This window comes from Coenobita brevimanus, chromosome 48, assembly GCF_032717465.1.
Source record: "Coenobita brevimanus isolate Jiangsu-jjx chromosome 48, ASM3271746v2, whole genome shotgun sequence".
Classification (NCBI taxonomy): Eukaryota; Metazoa; Arthropoda; class Malacostraca; order Decapoda; family Coenobitidae; genus Coenobita; species Coenobita brevimanus.
In genome coordinates, this window is record NC_137001.1 from 20697426 (window position 1) to 20714329 (window position 16904).

Here is a 16904-nt window from a genome sequence, read left to right on the forward strand (position 1 = left end):
TGGATCAGTGACATTGTTCCCTGAGGCACGTATCCAGGTGGCATCTTCCATTTTACACTGGTATGACAGTTGCAGTTGTCATGCCAGAACCTTTATTTGACCTAATCATAGGCAATATTCCAGGTGCAAAGCATAGTTGCACCCATAGATGATGCTACGCAGACTTCGGCTGCAGCAAGACGCAGCCATCGCTGAGGCTCCAGACTCCGTGCTCACCCCAGTGACCTAATTGCATCACCGCAAGATCTGATGTGTAGCTGTAAATTGTTGCCCGGTCTCAAGAACAACATTCTGACCTCACACTTGCTGCCGTATGAAAGAAACAAAAGGGGTAGAGGAGATAAAATATTCACTAGGGAGGTCAAGCCAAGTTCCTTCGCAAAGGCAAGGATGGTTCTACCGTGAGTCACTTAACACTCGAGGGCGAGGTTCGACAACGGTGGCAGTTTGTCATGTCTCTGCAGTACCGCCAAAGCAGGCAGTTGGGGAATGGGAAGGTCATTGTTCAGCCTCAGGAGGTCACATGGGCAAAAGGAAGACCCAGGCCGTATCCGAGCTGACTTTTTCTGGCCAGGATGTAATTCTCCAGACATAGATAGTGTTGTGCTGCTCCTTGCAATGTGTGTCCAACATACCACTAATCAGGGACATGTCTCTTCCTGTGCCATTTGAAACCACAACCTGTAATCTCTGGAGTCAGTTGAAAGAGAGGGTAGTGGTAATGTGGGTGCAGACCTGACTGTCTCGGGCTGCCATTGGCCCCACAGGACACAGTATGTCCAAGGCCTGTACATATATATGTACCGTAAGTTAAAAGGGAAATGTCAAGTAGAACCTCGCAGAGACAAGTCCTGAGGCAGTGTATGAATTACCTTGGTGAAACGCTCTCGAGCTGTGGGCCTTTCAGAGGATTCCCTTCGGATAATGCACATTAAATATCCACATGAGTGTTCACACCCATGGTGGGTGTTAAAATGTGACCTGCTCCCGAGATTGGCATAGCGATTCTCAGCTTCCTGTCATTAATCGTAAGTAGAGCTCGTTAACCAGTAAACTGGGTTCCATTAGCGAACATCGCAGCATTTGATGTCCTGCACAGATGTTCTGTTCTTTTTGTTCATGACCACATTCCCCTTGGTTAATTTAGTGAATTGGGAAAGCGTTTGATGTCCTGCAAAATTCGAACTCCCCCTAGTCTTTTCGCTTAATTAGGGTATAGGGTTTAACCAGTAAACCGGGTTCCATTAGCTTAATCAACGCTTCATGTCCTGCGTACAGACGCACAGTCTTTTCGGGCCAAGACCACGTTCTCTGGTTAACTTAGCGAATTGCAGCGTTTGATGTCCTGCACAAACGCTCACAGTCTTTTCGCTAATTAAGTTTAGGGGTTTAACTAATAGTAAACTGGGTCAGCGTTTGATAATCCTGCACAAAAACGCTTTGAACTATGTTTCCTGGTTAATAATGTAAATAGTCTACTTTTTGTAACATAAGTATTGATTGCTAGGCAGAGGTAGAGAGAAATGACACTTCCTTAGATGCTCCACCTGATTGTTTTTGCAGGTGTAAAGCTGGCGGTGTGCAGCATTGCCGTGCAGAATACAGCTGATCATCTCTGACGATGCTGTCGCCTCTCTTCTTCTCCGCTCTGTCGCCATCATTTACTTATTGATTTTGCATTATGTAATTTTACACGTAAGTACAGTTACACCACAACTGTCAACACCTACACCGTATTATGCAGATACATTACGCTACTATAACAATTAGTTGTTAATGTAAATATAGCGAACTTTTCGCTCAGTTTGACCTGAGTACAGGATTTTTTCACCATCGTCACGGAGTTTTCCCTCAAGCTTGCTCTCTATTAATCGTAATGATACGAGGTTTTTTCGCTTTAACACTGGGCGACTGTGACTTTCTTCCTGTAGCAGGATATTGGCACACACACACCACAGTGTGAATCTTGTAAAGTAACTGAGTTAGGATTTATATATATGTATATTGAAATTTTTTTCCTGAGAAAAAATTTCACCTTTTGATGGGGCGTAAGATGTCACGAGTCGGCTTCTGACATCATTTGGTAGGAAACCGCGAACTCTAGTAGAATCCCAGTGTTTATCGTTCAGTTAACCGCTCACCCGTCGGCAGTGTTTGTCAGGCTATTTTTCAATGTGTCATAAATGGTCATCTTTGTGCAAGACATTAGCACTTCCGCTGAGCAATTTACTGTGGGCGTGTTTCGCTCATTCTAGCTGTTAGTAATGCGGCTGGACATTTGCCTCTTTCCCACAATACGAAGTCAGTCAAGGTTTGAACGCCGCAGAAGCAGGTAGTGTGTGGCAGTGTCCTTCCTACGACGCAGTTCCCACCGCCGCCGTATTCCCACTTAGCTGTGATTGGCGAGAGACTTACTGAGTGCAGTGTCCTTCCAGTAACGACGCAGTCATCCGCTTTGTCCACTTTTCTGACCAGTATTTTCTTTTCGTATTTTCCTAGGTTTAAGAGAGCTTTTGAGTGAGCGAGTGAGTGCGATCTCCTTGGTTTGAATTCATTTTGAAATGTAACGTAAATTTATTTCTTTTGTAATCAATAAATTTAAGTTCTTTTCTCGAGCTTCTATCTATCTATCTATTGCCAGATGCCTCAATCCCGTTTGGGGTGGCCACAAACAAATCGCCTCCAAGTCGCCCTGTCCCCCGCCATTTCACTGCCCTGCTCCCAACTCACACCCCCCTCTCTCATATACCTCTCCACCCCCTCCCTCCATCTCATCCTCGGCCTCCCCTCCCTCTTCCCCCTCCACCTCACTCACATACACTCTCTTCGTCAGTCTCTCACCCTCCATCCTCTCCACATGGCCAAACCACCTCAGTGTGTTCCTCATAACACTTCCTATCACATCCACATCCACACCACAACGCTCGAGCTAATGTAATGTAAACTCGTGTTTTATTTTCCATATTAAGCTTATTCAAGTTGCAGCTCCTAGCTTGCATAAACGCTTTGCTATTCATAACTGGTACTTAGGCCAGTCTTTTGTATTAAGTTTAAAATCCGTTGTGCCATCTAGGAGTTAATGCATCAGCAAGAATCTGTTATCATTAATAGCATTAGTTATTGATTGTCACGGGTGAAGTCACTTTCTCCAGAGGCTAACAGTACTAACAAACAGCAATTGTGAGGAATTAGTCTGTGCTGTGTACTGTTGAGAAAGTTTATAAATTCTCGTTCTTAGAGAATCGGCGAAGCAAGCCATCATAAAGTAATCATTGCTTGATTTTCATAAGACAATTCATTGTCCTGTTCTCAGTATTATTGAAAATTATCCTTTAATATTGCTTACCTCTTAAAAACTCCGTGACAATATATATACATATATATATATATATATATATATATATATATATATATATATATATATATATATATATATATATATATATAAAAGTAGTATATATATATATAAATATATATATATATACAGTGCTCACAGAAGTATGGAGCGCCCTGCGTCCCTCCTGAGAAACAAACCTTTCAACATTGAAAAAACATATAAATAATGCATTTTATTTACCTTTAGTGCTTCGTAGGGTAGCCTTTACGCTTTCTTCACGGACCTGAGACGTCTTGGAAGTGAAAGGGCGAGGCTCCTGAGGTGCTGGAGGAGTATTTTGTCCCAGGAGTCACAAATGGCAGCTTCCAGCTTAAGCAGAGGCTCACGTCCTTCCCTTGGAGACTCTTCTTTACGAGGTACCAGAGGTTTTCAATCGGGTTGAGGTCTGGGCTATTTCCTGGCCAGTCTGTCATGGATGATACCTCGTATGTCACGAAGCCAATTGGTGACCGATTTGGCCTTGTAAGCAGGTGCACCGTCCTGCTGAAACACTCGATGCACCTGTTAGCTCGAAGGAGTCTGGTAAATGATCACACAGAAGCTCCAGGTAAACATCCTGATTCACTCTGAGGTTCTTGGGAAGTACAACAAGCTTCCCCAAACCCTTCCCTGAGAAACAACCCCATACCATGAGTGAATCAGGATGTTTAACTGTGCTTTATACATACCGTGGTTCAAGTGGGTCACTACCTTTGTGTGCTCTTTGTTACAGGTAACAACACTGACAACCATTGCTCTTCACCCCAGTTTAGATATTTATTAGCAAAGGCAAGCCTACTTAATTCTCTGGCTGCTAGAGAGAAGAGGCTTTTTCACAGGCCTGTGACTTGTGTAACCAAGCTCATGCACCCTACGAGACACTGTTCTCACTGACACCTCACCAAACACTTGCGGGTTGCTCTCCTTAATTTTCCTTGCACTCACACGAGGATTAAACTCCACTGCACGTTTTAAAACATTAACAGACCTTAGGGAAGTTTTCCTAGGCCTACCAGACCTCGGTTTCTTTGTGGGAACTTCACCACTGTTTTCCTCCCGAAACCGCACACACCAACGACGCACTGTCGATCGTGCCACACCAACCAATTCACTAACTTCCTTTGTCTGGTGGCCTGCCTCCTTTAGAGCAATGATCTGGGATATGATTTCACTCGATAGTTCACGGGTAGGTGCCATAACAAAGTTTTAAAGGCCAAAACACTGCGGGACACTCGGTAAAAAATGGCGCAATTTGAAAGGGACACTCGGCAAGGAGTTCCTCTCTCTCAGGCAGCCCGTGGGCGACTGAGGCGGAACCAACCAGCATGTCGGAAGGCCTCAGGCTACTGTGACGTCGTGCTCGGAGCTCAAACTTGTGGCTCAATTCTTACCCCCAAAAATGGGTGATTGTTTTTGGGCCATAGTATTGCGAGCCCGGCGGACAACGCTGAATACTTCTGACGAGTACTGTATATGTATATATATATATATATATATATATATATATATATATATATATATATATATACAGTATATATATATATATATATATATATATATATATATATATACAGTATATATATATATATATATATATATATATATATATATATATATAGTATATATATATATATATATATTATATATATATATATATATATATATATATAGTATAATTCATTTGTGACACCCAAATTCTGTACAACTAACATTTATACTGGTATTACTAAAGAGCACCAACTCAGGTTTACTGACATCAGTGCTTTCCATCCTAACGAGGTCAACTGGTCGACCTGAACCCAAAACTCACTTGTTCACAAATAATTCCAGCTAATAAGGTTAGACTAAAATTAGGTTTGGTTGTATGCAGTTAGGTTGGTAGGGCTGAACGATTATAGTCACATCGCACAACTCTGAGGTCATTATCATACCCTGGAAACCTACCTGTAAACAGTGTGTCCGATATCGTATCATATTATACACAAATCATATTATTATACACAAATATACTATACAAGAACATATTGTACATGAATCACATGCGTATCATATTATACATGAAATCAGACGCGCTGTTGACGGTAGGTTGCCAGAGCATGATAATGACAACCTCAGAGTCGTGCACCATGACTATAGTGATGGACTGACTTTGGAGCCTAATCAATCTGAAAGTCCAACGTGGCAGGTGGCCACTTGCCAAGGTTTGCATTCAAAACTGATAAGGCTGTATATGGTAGATGAATCTTTAAAATTATGCATTTCTGCAACTTTCTAAGTCATTCATAATTATGTTGTTAACTGAGAAAAAAATACATTTGTTAATTCTACGCATAGGAGCTCTCATACAGTTTCACCAAGGAAACAAGACAATTCTTTACCAAATGGGTGTGGCAATACCATCTATAACAAACTCATGATCTCTATCATATATGGCCAGATGCCATAATCCCCAAAAGGGATGACCATTTCTGTTAGTTGTTTAACAGGGAGGGGCACTAACCCTCTGCCAACCCACTTGTTTACACATAGGGAACATGTGTGGGTTGGTTATATGGTTATCAGTCTGCATTGTAAATGGTTTCTAAGCTTACAAGAAACCATTTGGCTTGTTAATCAATGTAAAGCCACCTGAAAATTAAAGAAGAGTAATAAAAATAACAGGAAAGATGGAAGAAACAGGAAGAGAGGAAGGCAGAGAGATCAGAAATCCTAGTGAGTTATGAACTGGGTGGCTTTAGGAGTGACAGAGGCTGTGTGGACTTCAAATATTTGCAGTCAGATAGCAGAGAAGGCTTGTGGGAAGGACTATATGGTGCTTATACCATTCATGGATCTGGAAAAAGCATACGAAAAAGTAGACAGAGAAGGACTGTGGAAGGTTTCGTGCATGTACAATGTAGATGGTAAACTGCTAGGTGCCATCAAGTTTTTATGATGGTAGTTAGGCATGTATAAGGTGAATGAGCATCTAAGTGACTGATTCACAATCAATGTGGGCGTGCAACAAGGTTGTGTGAGCTCCCTACAGTTGTTCAATACAGGTATATGTATGGATGGGGTGATGACAGAAGTTAAAACACAAGTAATGGGGAGGGGAATTGCAGTAGTAATGAATGGTGATGGATGAAATATCTCAAATATGTTGTATGCTGACGATGCAGTACTACTTGCAAATATCAGACAAGAACTTGGCAGACTAGTGCAGAGTTTTCCTGATGTCTGTGAGCGTCATGCCTTGAAAGTAAATGTAGAAAAGAGTAAAATGATGGTTAATCGAGAGAGAAGGTGAGTCCAAGTGCGATGTTACAGTGAATGAAGAGAGACTGAAATTGGTGAGAGACTTCAAATACCTGGGTACAGTGCCAGAAAAAAGAAAATGTGCAAAAGTAGTGGAAAGCTGAGTGACACAAGGAAGAAAATAGCTGGTGCAATGAAGGACTTGATAAGGAACAGAGGCTTGAATGTTGCAGCTGCACGAGGCTTACATGAAGGAGTGTTAGTGCCAACTTTAACATTTGGATGTGATACTATGGTGTGGCATGAAAATGAAAAGTCGAGAGTAACAGCGGTGGAGACAGGACTGCTGAGGAATGTGTGTGGAGTACAGAGTGGATAGGATACCAAATAATTTGATCCGTGGAAGATGTGGAGTGAGGAAGTCAGTGGACACCAGAATCGAAGAGAGTGTACTGAGATCGTATGGTAATGTGGGCAGAGTGGATAACAATAGTGTGGTAATAAAGTATATATGGGCGAATTTGAAGGAGGGAGGAGGCGAGGTGGTGGCCAAGGCGAAGGTGGCGGGATATGGTGGATGAGTGTGTGAGGAAGAGAGGTCTGGAAGTCAGTGAGGCTAAGGAACTGACAAGAGATCGAGCTGGCTGAATGAATATTGTGAGAAGCGTATGATCAAGGATTTGGCACCCCTTTTTAACATGACAGTATCAGGACTGGACTCTGTCGGATATCTTTATGCAAAGCTACAGAACATGGTGAATGTTTTTGGTGTGTCAGATAGAGCCAGGATTCCAGGGGCTTGAATGGTGAGTGAATGGAAGTGGCCCATTGGATTGGGCAAATCTGAGCTGCCTGGACATTGTTACTCCTCACCCTGCCCTAGGGTGGGAAAGGAGGTCTGGATGATGATGATGATGATGATATCATGAAGTAGGCAGCATTCATTATCTCAAGGAAAGTAATTTTGATACATATGGAACACATGACGTTTGCACATCAGAAGTGCCTCAGCATTTTGCGTTTGTAGGAGCAATTACTCTCACGCTGTAAAGTCCAACAGTAGTCGCACATCATGTTTGGATTGAATCGACCTTGATATCAGCTCTCCATTATGACAATTTCGTGGTGAAACCTTTCACCACGTTCATCACTGATATTGCCAAGAATAAATAGAAAGAAGTCCAAATGATAATGGAAGAAATTTATCTTGAGTGACATTTGAGCACCAAGTTCACAGTAACTCTTCAACATCTTGTCCACAAGCTCCTCATAATTTGATGCTCAAAAATTTCCTAGGTCATTCTTGGTAAGAACCATGAAGCTCTCCCGAGCAGTTCCAGCTCAGATAAGCTATTACAAAATCCTGATCGTTGAGTATAAGATGAAATTGAGGGACTATGGAAAAAATCTGCCTTTACTTTGGCCTCAGATACAATGCCTTGGAACTTTGTTAGGAAGCAGTGGAAGCCAGCAACATCTTGATCCACAGCCTTCACAAAGTTCTTCATCAAAGTTTCAAATGAAGTGGAGGAGAGAATACCTTCTCAGGGTCAACAAGAGGTTTGTTAAGACAGCTGAACCTTCCAGTCATATCTTTCAGTCACACTGGGGATTCCTTTGGAGTGTAATGCTTAGCATCTGCTCTGCTGTCCCAAGAACAGAGAAAACACATGTGCCTTGTGTAACCTTGCTAAAGTTCTTGATGCAACCAGATCACTTTCCGGTACCCACAGATGCTCCACTGATGTTTAATAGCCAGTAGCAGTTAACAGAGTACTCACAGTTTCATAACTTTCATTTATTCCATGGGCATGCACAACTGGAACAGAAGGAAGCTCATTTCCTTTATGGAGAAGGGCTGTCTTCAGTGCATTCTTCCCGGAATCTATGAACAACCACCATTTTCCTTTTTGATATGGACAAGACTTACAAAGGTGTTCCATTAATGATACATCATCATAACAGTAACAAATCATGTCGTCCACATTGAAGTACACTGAGAGCTTTTCATGTCTATGATGGAAGGTGATCGTACAAATACCACCCTGTAGCACGTTCCATTGCTCGAGTCATGAGCCAAGGAAATAATTTTTCTCCTTGGGGGAGTTAAGGTCTCTTATAAGGTCATGCAGCTCTACGTGACTGATGAGGTGTGGCTCCTTGCTCTCTAAACCTTCTTGAAAGTTGGCATCCATGCAACATTCCTCCTTAATAGATTCTGATTCACTTGTGGTACCTAATGGAGGATCTGCAACTGGAAGCTCAGGGCCATGGGGTGCTTGCCTTTGAGGAGAAGGTACGTAAGGATACCTGATCTTGGGCCGAGTTTTCACTGAATTCCCTTTGGTGTTAGTGAGGCAAAAGTAGCAGTCAGGGCAGTGATTGTTTGGTTCGCGCCAAACCACTGGTACAGCGAAAGGCATTGTCTGATGACCATTTCATGTGGTTTACACCGAGCTTGCATGCCATATAGGGTGCCCACTTCTTATCTTGAATACCATCAGGACATTTAATGCAATGTTTGTAAGCACTTCTGATATTCCTTATACTGTACAGTCATTGCTCGTTTTACAATGTTTCGGTTTACGATATTTCACTACAACGATAATAGTAAAGTTCTACCCCAAAATTCGATTTACAATAAATTTACCGCTATAACGATTTTGCCATAGGAATGCGCCAGGCACACGCAAGGTGACCGTCGCTTGTCTCAGGCAAGATGGCGGCCCCGGCGTGCAGCACATTGTTATGGTTCAGGTCCCGCCTTCGAAGCCCTGTCTTTTCAACCTGTTCATGTGTGCCCCCCTGTTATCATTACCTCTCAGCCAAACATCGTACTACAGTGCAGTAATCCCTTAATTCACGCGAGGGTTATGGTCCCAGACCCTTCGCGTATGTGGTAAATTCGTGAATACATTCTGCCCATGTGTGCACATAATTATGCATGTGTATTAAATGTATTACATCTGAATAATACTGTTTATGCACTATATACACCTTATAAACTAGCATAAAGTATGAAAAACAACAAAAATGTAAGAAATTTAACACTTACTGAAAACTGACAAGTACAGGCGTAGGTGGAGACACTTTAGCACAGTCTGGTGCACTAGCCATCACTGCCTCCCGTATGCTACATTCTGCCTTCTTTATTGTACGAACAGTTGACTCATTCACCCCAAACATATGGTTCTGTGACAATTCCCCGTAAAGTCAATTCACCATCAAAACATGGATGATTCCCCGTCAGGACAATTCGGACCCTAGACGATTCCCCATCATTCTATAAATATGTTTATTACTGATTAATTAATACTTTAATAACTAATTTTCAGGGGGATTTTATAACTCATATAAGTACAAAACTAGTGTACTGTACTTGCTAAATAAACTGGTATGTAAATAAATGACAGGGAATCGTCCTGATGGCAAACTGTCGCCGACATTCCTTCCCTAAGTTTGTCCAACACTTTAACTTTCTCTGTCAGCGACATCACTTAATGTGCCTGCTTTAGTGTGTTACTACACGCATCACTAGCACCACGCTTAGGCCCCATGTTGACAAACAAGGCAGGCTATCACTGGAAGGCAGAAAAATAAGCCACAAATAACGATTCGCGAGTCATGCACAGTTTGACCGTCGGATTCAAACTGACTGTGTGGTGCGTGGTAGACCGACCTCCCACCCACCCACCCACCCACACACACACACACACACACACACACACACACACATGCACACACACACGCACACACACACACACACACACACACACACACACATGTATGTGCACTGGCAGCGGGTAGGCATTTTTATATTTTATTTATTTCTCTCATATATTAAAATTATTTATTTGAATACTATAATTTTATGTTTTTTAATTATTGTACAAAAAATTCGTGGATAACCGAAATCGCGTGAAAAAAGTTCGCGTGAATTAAGGGATTACTGTGGATTTGTGTGCCCAGTGTAGGCCCCAGTGATATGGCTGGTGTAGGTATGGGTCCCAGTGCTCATGTTGGTGCAGGTCTGGGCCGGATTCCCTCCCTAACCTGTTCCTGTCTGACTCAGAGGCTGACCACTAGTCCTGTAACCACAGGCTGTCCCCCAGCCTCATGGGGGACCACTTGGAGATGACTTGGACCAACACAGGAAGGAATGAAGGTGGGTTGTCATTTATGGTTCAGTCTCGGTTAGGTGCCTTTGGGAGGTTGAGCTGACATAACTCCCCTTTTTATAATGGGTTTCAATGTACCGATTTACAATACAATCAGTATACGATACGGTATGACCTGACGTAACCCCATCGTGAAACGAGTAATGACTGTAATCAGTTTCTTCAGGCTTTCAGGTGTAAAGAACCCACAGATGTAGCAGAAAGAGTCTGATGCAGACATACAGTTGCTGTGCTTCACTGCCTGCCAACAAAGATCAAGGCACTGTAACAGTAAAGATGAAATGGAATAATAGCAAATATAACATTACCATTCCATACATTGGTATAAAAAAAAAAAAAAAAAAAAAAAAAAATCTTAGTGAGAAAATTTTACCCGACTTTTGGCTGTGGCTGATTCACTTTGAGTTTCTAAATATCTTGTGATTCAGGTACTTAATTAAAACTGACATAACCGCCACAATTACCAGCTGAATGCAACTTTACAAGGTATATCTAACTCGGTAAATATTTACAAGTGGACAATACACCCCCCAGGTAGTGCAATATACAGGTCTGGCAGTTTCTGATGCGATTCGAATGTTTTTGACCTTCATTTTTGTCGGAAATGCCTCAGTTCCCCTATTTTCCGATCATGAACTTTGATTGGACAAGTAAGTTAAATCAAGCATTTCCCGAGGAAAATGAAATAAAAAACAACTCAAATCGCATAAAAAAAACACCAGAAAAATACAGTAATCCCTCCACTTTCCAATGTAATAGAGCCAAAAGCATGTCTGGAAAGTAGGCCCCAGCCTCCTGGTCTTGTACTTATGGACCCTAACCTTGCCTGACTCAGAAAAACACCTATAAAACTCCCTACTGGACATGCATAGCACCTATTTAAGACCCAATTCACACCAATAAGGGACATAAAGGAGTGAAATAAATGCAAAGGAACCAGTTAATGAGGTTTTAGAGGTGAGTATATACAATATTAAACATTCTGGGTACTTACAACAAGTCCCTAGCCCCTGGACTGGTACTTATGGACCCTAACCTTGCCTAACTCGGAAAAACACCTCCCTACTGGACATACATTGCACCTAAGACCCTATTCACAACAATAAGGGACATTAAAGAGTGAAATGAGGTTTTAGAGGTAAGTATGGAAAATACAGTACAATATGAAACATTCTGGGTACTTACAACAAGTCCCTGGCCATCTCGATGAAAAACCCGCCTCCTCTCAGACTCTGACAGTAGAAAAGAGTACCTGAAGCACCTGCAGTACACTGTACATGAAGTCTTGCACTGAACTTAGTCATTTGCACTCAGAATTCCATTCTCTTAACACTGTGCACTCCAGTCTTACTTGCGCTCCATTGCACCGTAATAAGTGTTGCACTCTGCACTTAACTCTTTGCACTCATAAATCCATTTTCTTAACATTACACACTCGTCTAAATTGCGCTCCATTGAATGTCAATAAAATCAGTGATGCATTCTGCACTTTAGTCTTTGCACTCACATTTCTAATTTCTTAACACTACGCACTGTTTTCTTCACTGCACAACACTGTAAATTCCCGTGTGGTCTAGTGGAGCATTCTTATCGTTTAATCACTGTCAGAATCTGAGAGTAGCTGAAGGATGTGGCCTAGCGGTGCGTCGGTGGGTCGTGGTGATGGACTACCCACTGCAGACGACTCTGAAGACAGGTGCAAACTCATGTCCAGTGGTGACTCCACCGTGCCTGATGTGCTGGGCTGTGGCTTGGAGGATGAGGGCCTGTCTTGGGAGGCAATGGTGTGGAGCCAGGACTGGGCAAAAGCAGGGGTCACAGATCTGAAAAAGCTGTCAATGGTTGATTTACGCAAGGAACGACGATTTTGGTGATTAATGATGCGCTGCCTGAAAGTGAGCACTTCCTCCACAAGTCCCAAGGGCCCCCATCTCCCTGTCGCAGTCCGGGTGTTCCAGGTAGTCAAGAACAAACTCTACGTGTTCCCGTAGTGCGCTCAGCTTAGGGATGGCTGGAGTAGCGTCACGCTGAGAGGAGTCCGCATCATTGTCGCCGTCCTCGTCGGAATCTTCAACATGGGTACTGACACCTGCAACTGAAGCTGTGATCTCGATATCAGACATGGTCTGATACCCAGGATCGCCCTCGTCGTCATCCAACCACTCACGCACTTCGTCCACATCGTCACCATGTGCACATAGATGTGCATGGAAGTCATCCACGTCAAAACCTAGGAAATCGTGCTCCACATCCATTCCGAGAAGCAGACGAGACCAACCATTTTCTAGAGTCTTGACAGGGACTTCCTTCCATGCACTGGCCCAGTTGTAGATTGCAGACTTGATGTTGTCGCAGCGAAGGTTTTCCAAAGTCCGCTGGCCTCGCGTGTCCCATCGTTCCCTGCGCTCGTCCTTGTCCTCGAGAACAACCATCATCTCGTCCAGGAACTTCCGTCGGTACAGCCTTTTCGCTGCCACGATCACTCCTTGGTCCATTAGATGGATGAGAGCAGTCATATTAGGTGGCATAAACATGCACCTAATGAGGCCATTCTCGACCACCAACTCCTTGTCGCACGGGTGAGCAGGTGCATTGTCAAGGAGAAGGAGGGTCTTTACCTGGTCGCGCGGGATTCCCAGTGTCTTCGTCTGGTAATGGATGACCTCCTTGACGAAATGCCAGTGGAACCAGTCTTTGAAGATGTGGGCAGTGAACTATGCCTTCAAAGAATGGTACCAAATGACAGGAAGGACATCCACCACCCCATGAAGACACCGAGGCTGCTTTGCACGGCCAACATTAACGGGTTTAAACCAGTGCATGCCATTAGCATTGGCACAACACAAAGCAGACATCCGTTGCTTGGAGACCTTGCGGCCAGGTACATGCTTCTCCGTCTCCTCAGCTAGAGTGTTCGTTGGCAAAGAGCAATAGAATAAACCAGTTTCGTCAGTTCTGCAGACCTGACCGAGAATGAGGCCCTCCCTGTCGATCAAGCGCTTCACCTTGTGCCGAAACTCCTCTACTCAATCCTTGTTGGCGTCCAAAGCTTCGCCATGGGCCTTACAGTTGGTAAGGCCATGTCGTAACTTGAATGCGAAGAGCCAACCCTCGGATGCCTTGAAGTCTGGGGCGTCGTGGAAGCTCTTGCGAACTTCTCAGCAGCAGCCTTCAGCTCCGTGCCATGCACCAGCACACCAGCAGCACGTTGCTGTCGATACCAAATCAACATGGAGAGGTCGACTTCAGCATACTGGGGAGTAAACATCATCTTCATCTCCATGTTGCATTTGTTCTTCGACGAGAAGTCAGTCGTGTACTGCATGAGTTTGTCGCGGGATCTCTTGACATCAAACAAAGTACAGTAGATTGGGCCAGTTTGAATTCACGGAGGATGCGTGAGGTTGACCATCCCGCGTCCACCTTGTCCAATATCTCCCTCTTCTTCTCCAGAGTCAAAACCACTCTCTTCCTCTTCTCAGGCGGCGGGGCCATCATCACACACACTAACAAGAGGCAGAAGAGCCTGCAGCAGGTAAGACACCACCAAAAATGCGAGCATGTGGGCGGCCATGATGACGGGCGTGCACTCACAACGAGAAGGGCGGTAAGTGTGGAGGATGCAGGGGCGCTCTAGTGGATGGCGGCGGAACTATGCACCAAAACGTAGTCGGTCCGCACCACACGCGCCGAGTTCAAATTACGGGGGGGAAAAGTTGGATTTTTAAAAAAATTTTTGTGATTTTTGGCCCATTTGGGGTATATTGGATCCCTGGACCAAAATATCCGGTAAGTGGAGATGTCCGGAAAGTGGGCGTCCGGATAGTACGGGATTACTATATACTGCACCACCCGCTAATGTAACCGAACAGACCAAACCTAACCACTTAACCATACAGACCTAACCATGCCTAACCAAACAGACCTAACATAACCTCACCCAACACACTAAACCTAACCCAATAACCTAAACTATCCTAGAGGAATGCTTACCCTAGAGATGCGATGGTCCAGGATGAGGGTCGTCTGGGTCGTCGTTGTCTTCTGGGTGTAGGCCACTTCAAACCTGATAATAACGTCGTGGTTCCAGAACTTCTGAATCCAGTGGTTTATGAACAATGTAATTTGCCAAGCAGGAAGGTGTGTGTTGTCCAAAAAAAAGTTCCTTTGTAGTCAGAAACACAAATACTACACTGGACACGTTTTTGGTTTTTGTGTACTTTTTGTACCGACCACAGTACCACTGATGTCTCGCCTTTTAAAATGTACATGGTTCCTGACAATCTCGGCAATAAACTTCCAAAGGTAATACACTGTGTCTTCTAAAAAAGTCAACAGCCTCCTCAGGTTCCGATTGGAAAAGCTTAATCACCCGTAAATAATCAATATCACCTACCATACAGCTAAACCATATGTGCTCCCTATGTGTCAACAAGTGGGTTGGTGGAGGGTTAGTGCCCCTCCCCGTTAAACAAATAACTCAAAGTCAAATGGCCACCTCTTATGGGATTATGGCATCTGGCAATAGATTAACAGATAGACACCCAGGACACACAGCACATCATTGTTCTTCAGAGGCCATACCGAGAAGGATTTGAAATTCCATCCAGAATGAATCTAAGACCGCACTTCAAATTCATTGGTAGAATACCATCACGTGACCTAAAGTAGGCCTATGAGTTGGTGATACAGACCTACTCGAAGCATGCACAATCAAAGAGAAGAGAAACACTTGTACGAACGCACGCATTTTTTACACGAAGTGGCTGAGTGAAGATCCAAGGTAGGCTTTTTTGGAATTTTAAATTAAATTCATTATCTCTGAAAATATCAATTTCCGAATGGGGTTATAAGGATTCATTATCATCCTTAGAGAATATACTATACGTTAGTGGTGCTAATATTCCTGAATCGCGTATTGTCCACTTGTAAAATATCTCTATCTCCATGAGTGGTGTCGTCAGATTTTCCAACACACAAGCAGATTTTCCTATTGTATAATGGTTCTCGAAAATTGGACGTGCTGGCAAAAATTGGATATCATATTAGAAATTTACAGGTTCATGTTGCTTAGAATCACCTACAAATATACTAAACTATAACACTTTTTAAATTTTGTTGACCAGTGTTATCCATGTGTGAACTGATGTAGTGCTGCTTACTTCTTCCTTCATCTTTATCACTCTTTTTGTGTCTGTCTTCTCTCTTTCTGTTTCTCACATCTTTCCTGTCACTTTTTGTTACTCCTATTTCCTTTCAGGTGACTTTATATTGACAAGCCAAATGGTTTCCTGTATGCTACAAAGTCATTTACATTGCAGGGTGGTAACCACATCCTGCACTCCTCTCTTCCTATTTCTCCTATCTTTCCTGTCACTTCTTATTCCTTTTCTTTCCTTTACAGGTGGCTTTACATTGAGTGACAAGCCAAATGGTTTCCTGTAAGCCAAGAAACCATTTACAACGCTGGGTGGTAACCATATAACCAAACCATACGTGCTCCTTACGTGTCAACAAGTGGGTTGGTGGAGGGTTGGTGCCCCTCCCTGTAAAACAACTAACTCAGTGTCAAATGGCCACCCTTTGCGGGATTGTGGTGTCTGGCAATAGATAGATAGATAGATGTGTTAAGTACGTGTCAGCAAGTGGGTTGGCGGAGGGTTAGTGCCTCTCCCTGTAAGACTACTAACTCAAAGACAAATGACCACCCCTTACGAGATGATGGTGTCAAACTATCCCTTAATCCTGTATGTAATACATCATACAAATGCCTGTATTTCATAACATAGAGTGTAGCTTATCTTTCTTTAACAAAGGGTATGTGGCTACACCCCCCCCAAAAACAAAAAAAGCGTGTGGCCACACCCACGATATGCTGCAGGTGTGTGGCAAGACCCACCACTTCTTTTGTTGTTTGCACACTGTGCCTTTTACAACAATAAATATTTCAATTCAATTCATAAACGGGATAGTATGATACCTAACTCTACGGTAAGCATTCCACTGCAGCAGGTTAGGTTAGGTTAGGTTGGGTTAGGTTGGGTTTGGTTAGGTTTGGTAGGTTAGGTTAGGTCCAGAAAAATATACTGCACAACCTGGGGGGTATATTGGCA